This window comes from Papio anubis, chromosome 5, assembly GCF_008728515.1.
Source record: "Papio anubis isolate 15944 chromosome 5, Panubis1.0, whole genome shotgun sequence".
Taxonomy (NCBI): domain Eukaryota; kingdom Metazoa; phylum Chordata; class Mammalia; order Primates; family Cercopithecidae; genus Papio; species Papio anubis.
Window position 1 is genome coordinate 91,606,547 of NC_044980.1, and position 14,410 is coordinate 91,620,956.

The following is a 14,410-nucleotide window of genomic DNA, read 5'->3' on the forward strand; positions in this document are numbered from 1 at the left end:
AGATGCCATCTCCCTGAACCTTGTACCCATTCGCTTATGACGGCTCACTTCTTTCTTTGACTACCTATTGATTTTTTCAGTTTTGTGAATTTCTTATGTATATTAAATCAAAATCAGTTTACCTTTTGATTTTAGTGCTAACATTCAGGGCCATTCAAATTTAAACCCTTTTCCAATTACAGTTCTTCAAATATCTGAAAATAATTATCATGGTACACAAAGTCTTCTCTTTTTCTTCATTTTTCATTCACTTCATGAATCATTATCAAGTGTCTACTTTGTGCTGAACCCAGTCTAGATGTTGGGAATATATATAGTATTAAATAAGACCAATAAGTTTCTGCCCTCATCAAACTTACTGGTGGAGAAGATAATAGACAAGAAAATAAATAAGCAAACAAGATCATTACAGATCACAGTAAGTATCAAGAAGACACTGAATAGGCTTCTGTTCTGGAAAGGTAGTGGGAGATACTGAGTGCATAGGGAAGACTCCCTATCCGAGCAGAGACCTAAAAGTTAAAGCTCCACCCAGAAGAAAAGTCAAGAGAAAAGTCCTTTAGACAGAAAGAACAGTAAATTAATTCACTGTAAGAGAAGAAAACTCTCGAAATCATCAAGGAATATGGAGGCAGCTGTGGCTGGAGAGGTACGAGTGGGAGAGGTAAAGGGCCTGAGATAAGGGGGAGAGGCGAGCAGTACCTGATCATGTAGGGACTTGGTAGAAGCCTTCCATTCCTTTCCAAATGCAGTGGCAAGTGACAAACATGACAGCAATAAATCTGAGGTACATTTCTGAAAATCACTCTGGCTTCCTGAACCTTACAAATTCCTGTAACCATTTCTCACAGGAATGATAGCTTCTCTAATCCTGCTCTAGGTTTTCCACATTCTCCTCCAGAAGGGAGTCCGTAAATGAAGGCACAGCTTTCCATGTGATCTGATCATTCAAAGTTAGGTGAAAATAATCACCTCAATTCCTTTAATGTTCTCCTCGTTTACTTAATGCAACTCAAGATTGAGATTTCCTTTGGGGTATTCCAGGGATAGAAACCAAATAAAGAAAGTTATCAGAAACCAAAGTAAGTAAACTCTGTTTGAGGGCTTAAAAGCAGCAATTCTCAGTCTTGCCTGCCCATTGGAAATATCTGGGGACCTTTTAAAAACCCCTAGTGTGCAGACAACATCCCAGACCAATTAAATCAGAACCTCTGAGGGTATTCTTTTTCAGATCCCAAGATGATGTTATTATGCACTCAGAGGACAAACACCATGAAAGAATGGCTAGCACTGTGCTCCCAAACTTTAATGTATAGACAAATCATCTGAGGATCTTATTAAAAACATATCGGTCTGGGGTAGGACCTAAGAATCTGAATTTTTAAATAGCTTCCAGGTGATACCTTTGCTACTGGTTTAAGAACTAAACTTTGAGTAGCAAAGGGCTTAGCCCAAAGGTTCTCACAACACGCACCAGAATCACCTGGTGGCAGGGAGGGGGGAAGGAGCAGTTGTTAAAACACAGGTTGCTGGGCCCCATCCTCAGATATTCCGATCCTGTAGATCTGGGAAGAGGCCTGAGAATTTGCACCTGTAACAAATTCTCAGGTGATGCTGATGCTATTGGACCAGGGACCACACTGAAATCCACTGGATTAGTCGATTAGCAAAAACCACGTGAACTGTAGACTCTCAAGTTTGGAGCACAGACTTTATAATTTTAACTTTCATTACCCAGAATGCTTTTCACCTATTTTCATTCTTCCCTGAATTCCATTTGGGCACATTGTTATTGTACATTCTCCTCAGGAAAATGCTAGCTAAAAGGAATTTTATTTGGGGAAGGAGAAATATGACAATAATAGGCCAGCAAACGAGCTTTGGATGAGGAAAGGGAAATGTATCTGAAACACTGAAGCTTCCCCAGATATGTCTTATCACTAAAAGCAGCTTAGACTAAATTTTGAATTGTCTCTTTCTCATAGATTTTAGCTATAGTGTGCAACCAGTTCTCCCATTTAACAAAAACTTTAATGTTCTGCATTGTTTTCATTGCGTGTCTGCCTCTCTAATTTCTTGTTTGCTTTGTTCCAATGCATCTTTGTGTCTCTTTCTTATGAACATGCTGCATAATGCAAACTAATAAGAATATATGCCTCCAAAGTGTGGAGAGTTGAGTGTCATAAATAGAAAATAAAGCGAATTGTTCTTCCAACACCAAGTGTTTCTCAGGAAGCATTTTTTTTTTTTCTGAAGAATATTTTTCCCTCAGGCTGATTTGCATACCAGGAAAGTGACATATATGTTATACTTCATCTGTTATACATATTTCCAAGGTGACATCACTTTTTTTTCCTTAGTATTATTGTAGGACAATTATTTAAATTGTTCCATTAATAAAATATGTTTTAATGAACCAGGGCATCTCTATTTTCCCTATATAAATGTTTATTTATTCAATAAATAAGTTTTTGTTCATGTCTAGGAGTTGAAAATAATATGTAATTAACTGTCTATAAAGTAGATATTTTAAAAACTACCACACTTGGCAATCTTCTGTGAATCAGTTAAGAATTCATATGGTTATGATATAATCAAAACCTTTTTTAAAAACCCTAAAACAATTATGACATAATTCACCTCAAAATAGCATAGAATCTTACAGCTCTAAATTGTGGTATGACAATGGTAGCAGCAAACTTGTCAAATCAGATAAGAGAGTGCATAATTAGAAAACTAAGTGTTCTATCAATCACTTATTATTCCCAGAAAAGAAGGGACAATAATAGAAGGTACACTGAGACAACATAACAGGATTTTTTCCTCCAATTTAATTTAAAATGTCAAATTACTTTTTAAAACCCTCTCAATTAGAAATGTACTCTGAAGGATAACCAAAAAAAGTCCCTTTGAGCTGTATTTTATTGTTATTTTTAAGAAAATAGAAAACAAAGTTTTGGCTTGAAGACTTACCTAGAGTAAATCTATTCTGGCAGAAACTCAAACAGATACTAGAAAATGGGATTTGATTGACATCTTGCTTGATATGTGTCTTGATAGTTTAAGAAAATCATTGAGTTAACAGAGAGGGCCTTGTAAAAAAGTACAGAAAAACCAAGGAACATTCCAAGACTCAGATTATATGTGATAAATGTTAGAAAGGTAAATTTTGGGCAATGAGTTCAATGATACATGGCTTCATTATTTCTTTATTGACTCACTGGGATTACCTAGTATTGACCAGCAGCAGGAGCCATAGCTGAAAATGCATTCCCAAAGTCACTAGGTTATGAGTATTGCAAGTGCATGTGATCTGTTTGTTTGTTTTTAAGTGAGTTTGTATTTGCAGGCAGCCCTTGGGGACAATTAGAATTTTGGCAGCTGAGAAGGCAAAATGACTAACAGGCCCTGCAGCCAAAATAGCTTTACATAGAAATTCTTATTAAAACCAATACTAAGTATATACAATTTCATCTATGACTAAGATCCTAGAGATGGGAGAAACTAAAATTAAATTTTGGTTAGAATGACATTGCTGTAAAAGAACATGACATTTGCCCCCCAAAAATCAAACCCCAAAAGTAATTATAAACGTAAGGTATCCTGATTGGGAGAAAATGCTACTTAGAGTTCCATAGAAGTCCTTTAGAACCCAGTATCATTGAACATTTTTATTAAAAGCTTTGAGTGGAGATGTTAACACTAATCAAACTTATAAATGGTTAGAATTACAGTGTCTTAGAAAATTAAGATTAAAGTCGAGGCCGGGCGCGGTGGCTCAAGCCTGTAATCCCAGCACTTTGGGAGGCCGAGATGGGCTTTTGATCAATGCAGGGTCAGGAGATCGAGGACCATCCCTGGCTAATCACTGCTGAAACCCCATCGGTGGGCGCCTGTAGTCCCAGCTACCGGGAGGCTGAGGCAGGAGAATGGCGTAACCCGGGAGGGCGTGGAGCTTGCAGTGAGCTGGAGAGGATCCCGCCTCACTGCACCCAGCCTGGGCAATAGATGGTGACTGCCCTCAAAAAAAAAAAAAAAAAAAAAAGAAAAATAAGATTAAAGTCAATATGAGCATGAAAAGTTTGAGAAATGGGTGAAAAACAATTAAATGCTATGTTCAATAAAGGAAAAATGTGAAGTGGTTTACACAGAAAATGGTGAGTACTACAAAACACTAACAAGAACAAAAAACACCAAAAAGTATGAGAAAAACTTAAAAATCGTCAATAATGTGTCACTAACACAAAAATGCTATATTTTATTCTTCATTTAAAATAGTATTTAATACATTGAGTGAATTTCATTTGCATTGCTTTGGTTTAGTACAAGTGAAATTTGAAGTTCACTCTGGCAGAACTATATAATAAGAGACAGTCAAATTACATCATTCAGAAGAGAATAGAAGAATTAATAAAAGGTTAAGAAAGAAATACCTTCATGTCAAAAGTTATAGAAAGTTAATAGCCCAGAAAAAGAAAAGGCAGCAAAGGGGAAATGATAGAACTCTTCAGTAATACATAAGTAGAAAGAAGTAGTAAGTGTAAAGGTTAAAAGACTTTTTAGAGCTATACATATGGGTTTGAATCTAATATGGTTTGGCTCTGTGACCCCACCCAAATCTCATTTTGTAGCTCCCGTAATTCCCACATGTTGTGGGAGGGACCTGGTGGGAGATGATTGAATCAATCATGGGGGTGGGTCTTTCTTGTGCTGTTCTCATGATAGTGAATGGGTCTCGCAAGATCTGATGGTTTTAAAAACAGGAGTTTCTCTGCACAAGCTCCCTCTCTTTGCCTGTTACTATCCACGTAAAATGTGACTTGCTCCTCCTTGCCTTCTGCCATGATTGTGAGGCCTCCCCAACCATGTGGAACTGTAAGTCCAATAAACCTCTTTCTTTTGTAAATTGCCCAGTCTTGGGTATGTTTTTAATCAGCAGTGTGAAAACTGACTAATATAAATCCTACCTCTTCAACTTCTTACTGTGCAGAGAAAAACAAAGTCATGATTTAGTAAGTTTCCTCAATTCTCTAAATTTCCTCATCTGTAGAATATAGAAAACAAAAGTATCTAGGATTGGACAATTGTTGTGAGAATTAAGTGTGATAATACATTTAGTGCAGAGTTTGCATTGGTTTCCGGGTCTCATTTCCCTCATTAATTAATCAAATTTAGTTAAAATGATGCTTTTCTAAAGTCAAAGAGAGACAATGCTAGAGTAGATCCCAAATATGAATGTTTTGTTTGTTGTTTATTTTTGTTTTTAATTTTCTTTCCAGAAAAACAAAGGAAGGAGATCAACAAATATAGATTATTTTAAGATCAAGTTATCCTTTCCCTCAAAATAAAGGGAATGGTCTAACTCAGATGCTTGTTTGTGGTATTTTACCTTTCAGGAGTGCCTTTTGTCCTTGGAATCTGGATTACTCTTATTCTTTCTATCTTCTTAAATTAAACTTCTCAACATGTTCTTTCCTACCTAAACCCTATATATTATCATCTTTTCTCTTTCCAAGATACATATAATCTGCAGTCTACTTTTTTTCCAGTCTCTTCCCTTAAGGTCCACATTTCTTATCACTTCTCTGACCACTTTGATCAAACTTTGGCTGTCCTGGATGTCATATGAAATATGAGATAATCTACGAGAGTTGTTGAGAGGACTTTGGGAGAAAGACCAAGAACCCATAATGTTATAACTAAACACACCAATCCATGTATTTTATTGTATGTAGTTATCAAAACTATTTTCATGTAACTTTAAGAGAATTTACTAAAGAAAGGTATAATTTTCCTAATTTACTGTACATCTAACTGCCTAAAAGGGAGAGAACACATATATGTAGATAGGTGTGACTATGAAGTCAATCATGGTAAGCACCTTGCAGTCTTTCGTGATTCATGAAGTCTATCACTGAGATGCAGGATATCTGGTGGCAGGTGAAGTCTCCAATTTTGTTGAAATAGATCATTTAGTAATGTGAAGGCTGTTAAAAGTGAAACTATTTATATAATAAAAAGAAAATAATTCATTGCCTACATCTGTCTGCTGAAATGAAATAAAAATTGGTTATTCAAATGACATATTATTACATGTAATGTGAGAATTCAGGGATAGATGCAGCAAACACAAAGAAATACTGAAGACATTCTCACTAGGAATTCGAACAAATCTTAAATTTAGTAAGTCCAAAATAATACTCATGCTTTTCCCCTGACAATGTTCAACTTTATCTGAGCACTCTGCTCTCACTCTTTTGTGTTCAAATAAATGGGGAACCACACAGAACCATCCTGCCCTTTAATATTCCAAGATAACCCATCTCTACCTTCCTCAATGACTAGGTTAAGAGGCCTCTCAACTCCTTCTTACCACTCTCAGAAGATAACCTGATGACATTCTTGCCTATCTGCCCTTCATGCAAGGCCTCTTTTCTTATCTTTGAGATCATCCTAGTTAATGAACTATCTCCGTATTGCAAGAGACTTTATGAAATCATCCCCTTAATTGTCTGGTGCATTTTGTCTAGTAAAAACTATTTCAACTGTTACCTTAGTTGATGACAATTCCTTTTTTTTTTTTTTTTTTTTTTTTTGAAACAGGGTCTTATTCTGTCTCTCAGGCTGGAGTGCAGTGGCGCAATCACAGCTCACTTCAGGCTTAACCTCCCTGGGCTCAGATGATCCTCCCACCTCAGCCGCCCAAGTAGTTAGGACCACAGGTGCACACCACCATGCCCACCTAATTTTTTGTTTTTGTGGGTTTTGTTTTGTTTTGTGTGTGTGTGTGTGTGTGTGTGTTTGTAGAGATGGGGTTTTGCCATGTTGCACAGGCTGGCCTTGAACTTCTGGCTCCACCTTGGCTTCCCAAAGTGCTAGGATTACAGATATGAGCCCAGTGGCAATTCCATCTTGATGGCAGCTCAAGCCAAAACCCTGGAAGTCATTCTTGACTCCTCTTTTTCTCAAGCATCCCCATCCAATCTACCAAGGGATCCTTTTGGTTTTCACCTCAAAATACATCCAGAATCCTATCACTTCTAACCAATTCCACTGGTACCCCTATGGTTTGAGCCATTACCATCTGTTGCATAGATTATTTTAAAAACCGCCCCACAGGCCTCTCAGCTTCCACTATTGCCTGGCTATAGTATACTCTCAACAAAATTACATGAATGAACTAAAATTCAGATCATGTCATTTATCTGCTCAAAATTCTCCAAAGGTTACCAACTTCAGTCAGAGTTCTTACAGTGGTTTAGAAGTTCTCTATGGTATGGCTTCTCCATGACCTCTCTGAACTCGTCACCTACCAGTCTCACTTGAATCTGACAAAACGAGCCTCTTTTCTCTGTCTTGAATATGCCAGGCATGCTTCCACCACAGAATCTTTGCACTGGCTGTTTCCTCTGACTTAAATTCCCTTTTTTCAGATAGTTATATGGATCACTCTATCACCTCTTTCAAGTGTTTGCTCAGAGGTCACTTTCTCAGTGAAGGCCATTCTAATCACCCTTTTAAAACTTGCACATCTAAATTGGCATTCTGCACCCCATTATCATGTCCTATTTTTCCCAAAGCACTTTAACCTTTTAATATATTATAGAATATCCTCATGTCTATGACTTATGCCTGTCTTCTCCTCTAAGAGGGAGAAGGATTTTTATGTTTTAATCATTAATGCATATCTTAGTTCCTCTTTTCTCTTTCATTGCTATATTCCTAGTGCCTAAAAGAGTGTCTGACACATAGTAGGTAGTTCAATAAATATCTGCTGAAAGATTGATTTGCCAAATAACTAATTGGTTGAATGAATGGATAAATGAATATAATAATATTATCTGTTTAGAGTAATAACAAGTGCTGCAGCTATGCACTGATAATCTGAATTATTTTCCATTCTGATTCTATTCAACTTTTTATCAATACCCCTAGTTCTCTTTCCAGGCTCTGAATGTGGTAAGAAACCATTAGTATTGCTGTGTTTCTAGTACCATGGACACCACACATGCATTACCATAATCACACAGTCCTACACAGGAAAACAGTGAGGAAATGGCATAAGCTAAGTTGTGAGGCAGACAAGAGTATGTCCATCAGATAATTCTGATTGTGTATTCATTAAAAACTAGAGGACTCCGATCAAATCAGTTGGAGTGTATATCAAAATTATATTCTCAAGATCAAGCCATAGGCTACTAGGCATTTAATCAAGCCAAGAGTATTCATTCTTGACAAGTACCATATAAACTGGCAGAATGTAAATTGAGGAAATAAGAGACTCTTTAGCCCTCTCTTTTATTGAAAAGAGATTCTTGATTGGTCTAGGAGGGGACCACAGGATTAATTTAAAATTTCTAACAATCATTCCTAAGGCCTTCCTTTTAACTAGTTCATTTTCAATTTCCCTATTAATTACACTGACTTGATTTATCATTGCCTCAAAACTTTTATGACGAATCTCTGTGTATTTTAACATCAGAACTCTCTGGTAAATAATATAGAGCAAAGAAGTCTAATGAAAACAACTGTACTTTAGAATCAAAGAGACAAAGTTCAAACCCAGTACTAACAATTTATTGTGTATCTTTAGCAGGTTATTTTTAATTGTGGTAGGAATATTTAACATAAGATCTACTCTCTTGACAAATGTGTAAGTGTACAGTTTGTTAATTATAGGTACAATGTTGTACAGCAGATTTCTAGAACTTATTTGTCTTGCTCAACTGAAACGTTGTGCCTGTTTGACTAGCAACTCTCCATTTCTCCCTCCCCTTGCCCCTGGCATCCAACTTTCCACTTTGATTCTATGTATTTGACTATTTTAGACATTTCATGTAAGTGGAATCATGCAGTGTATGTCCTTCCATGACAAGTTTATTTCACTTATATAATTTTCTAGAGGTTCATCCATGCTCTCACATATTGTAGAATTTCCTAATTTTTTAATTCTCAATAACATTTCACTTTACTTATACAGTACATTTTCTTTATCCATTAATCCATTGATAAACATTTAGCTGTTTTCACATCTTGGCTATTGTGAATAGCACAGCAATGAACATGGAGGTGATAATAGATCTTCAAGATCCTGATTTCAGTTCTTTTAGGTGGAAACCCAGTAGTGAGATTGCTGAACCATATGCAGTCCTATTTTCATGTTTTGAGCAATCTTCATACCATTTTTGATAGCAGCTGCATCATTTTGCATTCCCACCAACAGTGTGCAAGGGTTTCCTAGCCAATATCTGTTGCCTTTTTTTTATAACAGAGATTTTAACAAGTGTGAAGTGATATCTCATTTCTCTGATGATTAGTAATGTTGAGTATTTTTCATATACTTATTGGTTATTTATATGTCTTCTTTACAAAAATATCTATTCAAGTCTTCAGCCCATTTTTTTGATAAGGTTATTAGGACTAACTTTGCTATCTAAGCATAGTTCCTTATATATTTTGAAGATTAACTCCTTATCAGATATATAGCTTGCAAATATTTTCTTCAATAGCACAGTTTGCCTTTTCACTTTGTTGACTGTTTTCTTTGCTGTGCGGAAGCTTTTTAGTTTAATGTAGTTCCACTTGTCTGTTTTTGCTTTCATTGTCTATGTTTTTGGCGTCAGATCTGTGAAATCATTGCCAAGACCAATCCGTAGTATAGAGCTTTTCCCCATTTTTTCTTCTAGTAGTTTTACAGTTTCATTTCTTATGTTTACATCTTTAATTCACTTTGAGATAATTTTTGTGTATGTTGTGAGATAATAGTTCAATTTCTTTCTTTCCATGTAGGTATCCATTTTTCCCAGTTCCATTTGTTGAAGATACTATTCTTTTTCCATTGTGTATTATTGGCACCCTTGTCAAAGATAAGTTGACTGAATATTTGTTGATTTATTCCTAGGCTCTCCATTCTAATCCATTAGTATATATGTCTATTTTCATGTCAGTACCATATTGTTTTAATTATTGTTTCTTTGTAATGTATTTTATATTTATGTATTATATGATATATTATATATACTAAATTTATATACTGTAATATATTGGGCAGGTTTTTAAATCTTTCAGCCTAAATTTTTTCATCTGTAAGAACAATAATCTGTGCTTCAGAGAGAGGTTATGAGGATACACTTAGATCTCCAGGAACCAGACATCAAGTGGAATTAAATTAAATAGATTTAAATTCAATAAATGCCTCTTCTGTTCCGTATTTCCCTGCGATTTGGAAACAATAAAAAAAACCCTCCCTCATTCAAATGCCAGTTGGAATTAAAGGACTCTGCCTTAGATTGCTAAAAAGTCTTCTGGGTATGGCACTTTCTGCCATAGTTTTTCCCTGTTCCTTGAACACTCCAAAATTGTTTTCACTTTGAGACATTGACCTCTGCCTTGAATGCTTTTCCCCGTTTTACTACATAACTATCTTGTACTCAGGCCTGAGCATGGGATCTCAGAAATTTATTTCCATTAATGGTGGCTCTTTCTCCCCCTTTTACTCTCTATCATAACACCCTGTTCCTTAAGCCCGATAGCATTATTGAATATTGACTTGTTTGCCTGCTTATATTTCCTTTTTTTTTTTTTTTTCTTGACAGTCTCACTATTGCCCAGGCTGGAGTGCAATAGCACCATCTCGGCTCACTGCAACCTCCACCTCCGGGGTTCAAGAGATTCCCCTGCCTCAGCCTCCCCAGTAGCTGGGATTACAAGCATGCACCACAACGCCCGGCTAATTTTTGTATTTTTAATAGAGACGGGGTTTCACCATGTTGGACAGAGTGGTTTTGAACTCCTGACCTCAAGTGATCCACCCACCTTGGCCTCCCAAAGTGCTGGGATTACAGGTGTGAGCCACCGTGCTGGGCTGCCTGCTTTTAGTTCCACTACCAGAATGTACATTCACGGGAGCCTTGTTGAATTGTTTACAGCAGTATCCCCAGGACTTAGATTGCCAGGACCATTAGTAGGTGCTCAAAAAACATTACTTAATGCAAGAAATTTAAAAAGTTCTATTTGAGGATGAGTGAGCATCAGATTCTTTTTTGACATGGAGAAAGTATGCTGGATGCTGACTGCTTCCCGGGGGATGTAAGGGCAAGAATCCCCATCCTCTCTTCTAGCCCCCACCCCCCAGGGACCAAGGGAAAAGGAAACTTCATCTATTTCACATAGAAGTCTGCACCAGTCATGCATTCCTCACATTCTTCATTGATGGACAGTCCCAGCTGAGACAGCTGAAGAGCACATTAACAACTCAATAGCAAGAGTCCAAACCTCAGAGAATCCCTTCCTCCTCCCAAGTTATCCTCTTCTTTTGAAACCAGCCCCACTCCTGAATTCAGCTAGATTTCTTTCACATAAATTTCTGACAAACATGCACTATTTTTATTCCTGAGTTCATTCTCATCCTTGAGTTTCATCTTGCTTCTGGAGCAAACCCTACCTGAGCCTCCTCATGTGGCTCAGACAATTTGAAATGATAGGACAATGAAATACAAGAAGATAAGGAAAAAAAAAAGAATATTAATATGTTTGTACTTGCAATTATTTGAACACTGATTTCTTGGTCCTATTATTTTTTCAATTTTGTTAAGTTGTATTAAAACATATCTCCTTGGAAATTTTGGTAAGGTATAAATACCTATTATCGCCGGGCGCGGTGCCTCAAGCCTGTAATCCCAGCACTTTGGGAGGCCGAGACGGGCGGATCACGAAGTCAGGAGATCGAGACCATCCTGGCTAACATGGTGAAACCCCGTCTCCACTAAAAAATACAAAAAACCAGCCCGGGCGACAGAACAAGACTCCGTCTAAAAAAAAAAAAAAAAAAAAACTTATTATCTGTATATTAAAATATGCAGGGGTGTTTTTAAAGTAAACTCTTAATTAGGAGTATTGGCTGTAAGAATCAAGAGTATTCAATTTCCCATATGTCTTAGATTTCATGGTACTTTAAGGATTGCTGCATATTCCATTCTGTCATGTTTTTATAATATTCTTGCCATCGTATATACAGGTGAATGTGGGTATAGAGATTTTGCCTATGGAAGAAACTTTGAATTATAGCAATAGGTCCAAATTGGTTCTCATATGGGCACCTTCAGTTATTTGCTTCACTGAAATGGTTCTTTTCCAACTTCATGGAGTTCATTTTTATAAAGCAAATGTAATGGAGAAGTATGGATATCTTTGGGATGTATAAATTGCCTACTTAGACTTGAGAGTTAGAAAAGACTGTATATGTGTGTGTTCGTATATCTGGGTGTGTCTATCATGATTGCAACTGGAATAATTGGCAGATACAATGAAAAAAAGTCCAGTCCTTGCTGTTTTATGTTCTACTATTTTAAACTGTGCTGAATGGCTAAAATGTTTTCACTTTGGGTTTTTTTTCCCCTAAAAAATGAGACTTATTAGAAAAAAAAAAAAATAAGCACTGGAAAGGGAGAAAGGCCAGGGAAAGACGTGTGTGTGTGTGTGTGTATAAAAGGAAAGCATGGTGAAGGAGCCCCTTCCAGCCCTTATTCCATGAATACAAAGAAGGAAAGATGCTGAAGCCATTTCTTCCTGGCCAGCCTGGCAGAAAAGGAACCACTAAACTGAAGATACATTGAGGATAGGGTTCAGGTCTGTTTTATTCACTGTTGTATAATCAGTACCTAATTATGGTGATTAACAGCCGGGAAACATTTGTTGAAGAATGAAGGAATGAAGACAGGGAGAGGAGAAGAGGGAGGGAGAGCTTCTATATGCCACCCAATGATGGAAGGATGAAGAGAGAAAGTTCTTCATGAGAAGAGCTTTTCTAATACTAAGTAGACCAAAAAAAAAGCTTTTTTTCTAGTACTTCTTTATAAATATCAACTTTACTAATTTAATGTGTATTCATGTGCCTTTTTCTTGTACACATATGTAGGAATACTTCAGAACTGCAGGATTTCTCTTGAAAATCAGGCTTGAATTACTGATAGAATATAATAGTGTTCATCTTCTACAGGATATCCCTTCTTTTCTTTTACTTTTCTTTGTTCATTGGGCATGTGGTTAGAGGTTTTATTTTTCAAATTTGCGATTTACCAGAATTCCTTTCTTTAACTATCACATGAGCTGATGGTTCAAGACAATTGTCCTATATCTTTGTTTGAGGGTGGGGAGGTAGCAAAGCAAATCCTCACCCTTTTAAAAGTACAAGTAGGTCTTAGATCTTGTGTTTCACTCTATTTAAACACTGATCCTATAAAACAAAACAGAATTTTATGAACTTCAATGTTTAATTAAACAAACATTTATTAAATCACATCTAGAAAGCAACATTTTCTCCTAACATTATTTTATAAATATCCTTTTTTTGTTTTTTGAGATAGAGTCTCACTGTATTGACCAGGCTGGCCTCAAACTCCTGGCCTCAAGGGATCCTCCTGTCTCAGCCTCCCAAGTAGCTGGAACTGCAGGCTCAGGTAGTCAAATGTAGCTCATTTGATATTCTGTTCCTTGCCAATAACACTATTAGTGTTACTAATATTTAAAATAGTGTAATTTATTAACAATAATAATTCTCAAACATTATGAGTAAACAAAGGAATTATTAAGTTAGGCATCAATCTGAAACTAATTTAGAGAATAATTTTTTTAAAAACATGCAAGAAAAGTAAAACAAGAAACAAGAAAATGGATTCATATGCTTCCTGATAATTAAGATGACTTCCACAATTGCAAATGAAAAAAACTTAGGAACATCAGGAGTAAGCAAGCTATGATCTTGACAACTGAAGGGTTAGATGTACACATTAGTTGAATGTTCTAAAAGCTCAAGTGCTATCACCTTTTAGTGAATATTCAGAAGATCGTGCATATACACGTTGTATCACCAAAAAGTTTCTTTATAGTCAGTAGAAAAATGTTAAGTCAACTTTACTGAAAGGGGACTTTTTTTCCCTTCTCTATTCCCATCTTAGTTCTATTTTGCTTGATGTGACAAAAAAAGAAAGATCAAGGCCAGGCGTGGTGGCTCACGCCTGAATCCCAGCTCGTTGGGAGACCTAGGCCGGTGGATCACCTGAGGTCAGGAGTTCGAGACCAGCCTGACCAACATGGTGAAGCCCCGTCTCTACTAAATACAAAAAGTTAGCCGGGTGTGGTGGTGCATGCCTGTAGTCCCAGCTACTTGGGAGGCTAAGGCAGGAGAAGCGCTTGAACCCGGGAGGCAGGGGTTGGAGTGAGCTGAGATTGCGCCATTGCACTCTAGCCTAGGCAACAAGAGAGAAACTCTGTCTCAAAAAGATAAAAGAAAAGAAAAATCAAAATGAAATCAGGTGAGAATGTTGTGAAGGATTGAGCAAGATTTTTTAAAAATGGGGAGAAGAAACAAGTCATGTCCTTTTACCAATGAAACATCCAAGATCTATTTAGA